The 4,622-nt window shown below is 30.7% G+C and overlaps 1 long non-coding RNA gene across 1 annotated transcript; it reads right to left on the reverse strand.

Annotated features, from left to right (window-relative positions):
• Positions 1-2,186: 2,186 nt before the first annotated feature.
• LOC124891336 lies at positions 2,187-4,059 on the reverse strand. The gene is made up of 4 exons (XR_007049648.1): positions 3,956-4,059; positions 3,696-3,762; positions 3,462-3,589; positions 2,187-3,163 (listed from the first exon to the last, which is right to left on the reverse strand). It is a non-coding gene; the product is annotated as an uncharacterized LOC124891336 (long non-coding RNA).
• Positions 4,060-4,622: the final 563 nt, after the last annotated feature.

Consider the following 4,622-nt stretch of genomic DNA (forward strand, 5'->3'; position numbering starts at 1 on the left):
GGTCATCCCTCAAACTCATCTTTCTATATAATACTAGAGGTGCATGGCCCGTGTTAACACGGACCCAACATTATAGACACTTTTGAGCACTAAAATTTAACATGCATAAGGCATAAAATATAAATATAAATTTACAGACTTAAAACGATAATTTTTTATATAATAACTATTTGACAATACTTTCTAAAGATCCAAATTATATAAGATAGTTATGTATAATTTTTTTCCACATGATAAGAAACACTGATGATGTCCTATAGTCCGTTATTTTGATTGTTGATGATAACATTGAGAGCTGTTAAAAAAGATAGAGATGTAGGATTAGTACTCATAGGATTATGTGATTGAAAAAAGAACTAAATCATAGTTGTCTTGTGTGTAACTATTTAAGCGATAGGCGCAATTATAAGTAAACTGTCACTTTTTGTTCAAGTTGCACGCATGTAGGCACACATTTTCTCTCATAAGAGAGTACAAATTAAAACCAAAAGAGCAAACAGAATTTATATCCCATCCATTCAACACACGATTTTCATCTCTCATTTTGATCTTATGGAGATCAATGTTGCCACTGTTTACACCACAATAAATTCAATAAATCTTTTAGTAAAGTTCTAGTTTTTACCACACTAAACTAATAAACATGAGCTTCAAAGTTAGAATTTTTCATGGGAAAACAAGAAATGCATGTTAAGGGTATAGCAAAGTTTTAATCTTTACCTTCATAAGCAACACTTTTAGGTGAAATAATGCTATGAAAACTGGAGTAATGGTTATCCAAATGAGTACTAAGACGATATGATCCAGTCATGTCATGAAAGGGAAAGGATGAAAGAGGATTAGTATTAATTAGAAAAGAGATTGAATTGTAGTTAGTTGAAATGATAAGAGAGAATTTTCTTCTAAGAAGATAGATAATTCTTGTAATCCAAACACATGAAAATAAAATGCATAAGCAGCAGATTTCAAAAGATCTGAACACGAATTATGCACAATAAACTTACATTAGGAAAAGACTGTTGTTATGCAATAAGAAACACATGTAGAAACAATTTTTCTGATGAATATATAAATCAGATCACACAAAAATAAAACCGATGATAGTCGTTCTGAGCTTTAAGAATAACTCTAACTCAGGAACGAAAGTAGACACCTCTCACTCTTCTATGATTTATTTCTGGATGCTAATACCATCATCTAAAGGACATTTTGCCAAATCAAAACTAACAGTAACAAGGTATCAAAACATGAACTAAGATATCTACTCTAGAACATATCTTTCAAAAAAAGAGAAACTAAATTAGAGACGAAGTTTAGTAGATTATCGCCTTTATATTCTCAGTAAATTCAAGCATTGTGTATTCACCTGAATCAGAGAAGTCGTGTTAAGTAGTTATCAATTATTAGAATTAGAAGAAGAAGAAGAAGAGCCAACCTAATTCAGCTCGAGTTGCTACATGTTTTTGGTGTGCCACTGTTGTATCATTTCACACTTCACATCTGCAAAGAGCAAAGATTTTTAAGAAATGTCAGATGATTAATCACATAAAGTGTACATATTGTGATTAGGAATCTTTGAAACTTTTCAGCAAGTTTTACTACTTGAGAAGTCTATGATATTATTCTTACTTGTTCTTTTTACACATGGGATTCACATAGCAATTATGTTTTGTCAGAATCAAATAGACTCTAATTCTACGAACACTAAAAGTTTTTTTATTTCTTTCATCGTCATTAAAATCCCAAGATGAGGCTGTTCCACCAAGCCATTCATAAGGCAATTTGGTGAAATAACGACGACATATTTAAGTAAGCTTGTAGTCTGTTTTCATATGATTGTAATTCTTTTTTGAGGGTACCAGCATTTTCTTAATGCTGAAGAATACAAATTACCAATTCTAAAAAAAAATATAAAAGGCCATAATATTTTTGTTGTTATTAGGCACATCAACAATGTTCTCCAAAGGAGGACTTCCAACAACCTCGGTATCATATGTGCTCTGAATTAATATTTTTTCCTTCCACCCAAGACTTTTTAGAAGAAGCTCTTCTTCTTTCTCCATTTCAGCTTCAGCTTTATCACTAATCTCATGATCGAACCCCAAAAGATGTAGCAAACCATGAACCTGCAGGAGAGACGAACAACAGTTGTCTCCATTTGTAAGTAACATCAAATTTTAGTGCAATCGGGTCAAACTATATTAACGTCCTTCCTACTTCAGGACCATGAAAACCTAAAAGGCTTTAAATCTATAACCACATGACTACATAAAAGCAACTTCATATTAAACAAACAACCAAAATAAAAGAGCGAAAGAAATGATGCATGTCCATATTTAATGAACACCAATTGATGGACTACTTAATATAAAATCAAGGGTATTTGTCGTGAAAAATATATTGACATTTAGAGTGAGTATCAACTTTTCTTTTAAGGGGACAATATTCAGACATGACAACAGATTGCGCCATAAATTAGGCATAGGAATGGGTCATAACTATAAGACAACTTGGATTTAAATCAGCATACAAAGATTGTTCAGAAGTATGTCAAAAACTTATTGATAAGATGGGCATCTTGTCCAGTAAACTATGACCCATTTCCTCTGCTTGCCTTGATGTTGTCTCCCCTGAAATCACAATGTCTCCCAATATTAATAGTTGGACAGGGTCTTAGTCATCTATGTTAAATGAGGTGTGACATGCAAATATTGAAGCATTTTCTTACAACTGAAAGCTCAAGTTCAGGTATATGTTAAGATATTAAAGGGAATCAGTAGGTTTATCCTCATCTCTCCAATGCTTATTAAGTTTACAAATGAACTCATCATTGCAAACCAATACTGGTGATTCAACACTATCAAAGCGCCCAACATCATTAATTGCTTTATTCCTCATTTGATAATTTGAATCTTTCAAATTATCAAATAAAAATTTCATACACACTAAAATATTAAGACATAATATTTCAGCAATATCCTCCAGTGCTACTAGAAGTAGGAATGAATAAAATAGAATGAAATGAATTTACAAATCAGAGTTGCTGCAAATTAGAAATCCCTGGTTCATAAGCACGAGGAACACAAAATGGCCAATAGGTGCCCATAATTGTGCATATGTTCTTCCTGTTGCCATTTACACTTGAACATGGGTCGTTTGGTAGCTGGTAAGGAATGAAAGAAATAGTGGAAGTGTAAGAAACAAAAGATAGTAACAAAATAGTACTATAATAAAATAATATAATAGTTGAAGTACAAGAAATAACAGATAGCCATAGAAATCGGAGAACAAGAAATTAAAAGAATAATACTACGACTACTACTTTGAGATTTGTACGGAACACTGTTGATTAAATCCACACCTACACATCTTAATAACACAACAATAAAAGAAAGTTTTTTTATTTTCAAATAAATAAGTTTTCTCATTAAAATCATCAAAACACAAGGCTAGTAACTTACCAATAATATCTCACATAGGGGGACATTTGTAGAAGTTTTTTCACTTTTGAAATTCTCTGTGGTCAAGACTCCAATTAAGTATCCATCTTCCCTCAAGCACCATATAATTTCTTAATTATCAACATCACCTGTTCATAGTATAATAACTAAATGATCAAAGTACTTGAATTTCACAAACTCAGATTTCACATAGCAATGACCAAATGGTTTACTATAAAATCATAGAGGGCTTACATCTTCCTTTCAGTAAATTTCAATCTAATCAAATTGGGTCTTGTTCTTGCATGAGAGTCAAGAAACCCTAAACAAAACCCCAGGAAACAAACTTTCATTCTTTTACTATTAGAACGAAAAACCCCCAATTAAAAGTCAGAAAACCTAAATCAGAAAGCAAGCAAAGAAGCAATAACCACAAACAACAAATTAATTAAATCAAATATCCAACAGATTATTGATTTTCAGTATCGCAAAAGTTAGAGATCATGTAAACATACCCGCCAGAAACAAAGGACACCTTAAATTCCTTCTTGTTCTATTTATTATAGCACAGTAAAGGAATTTTTTTTCTACAAAGAAAAAAGAGTTAAGCTTTTTTTTTTCCTGGTAAACAAAGAAGCGTTCAAGTTAAGAAGAGGAGTTGGAAAGATTCGAGAAGAAAGATGGAGAAAAAGCCACGTATTTGATAGAAAAATTATGATGGATACACGTAGGTAATGTTAACAGATGCTTATCAGCTTTTGAAATGAAATGAAAAAATTACCCTCACATAAATCTCTTATGTCATTTCTATCCCATGTCGAAACCAGTTTTTCTATAGAATAGAAAAAAATATAATAATATAAATTTAATAATAAGTATAATAAATAAATATAGTAGTAGTAGTAGTATATATAGAGAGAGAGAGAGATCATAATTGCCTAGATGTTTCTATAGAGTTATAAGTTATACATCTGAAATGTCATCATGTTAGCTTTGAAATTACAATAACGTCCTTGATCCCGTTTTACGGTCTAAAATTACAGTTTTAAATATATTTATTGATATTTAATTTGTTTATCAAAAAATTAAATTAATATTTTTAAATAAATATGATAGAAAATAATAATAGAGATCACACTTTAAAAAAGTTATATTTTTTTATTTTTATAAAATCAAATAATA

This window comes from Capsicum annuum, chromosome 1, assembly GCF_002878395.1.
Source record: "Capsicum annuum cultivar UCD-10X-F1 chromosome 1, UCD10Xv1.1, whole genome shotgun sequence".
Classification (NCBI taxonomy): domain Eukaryota; kingdom Viridiplantae; phylum Streptophyta; class Magnoliopsida; order Solanales; family Solanaceae; genus Capsicum; species Capsicum annuum.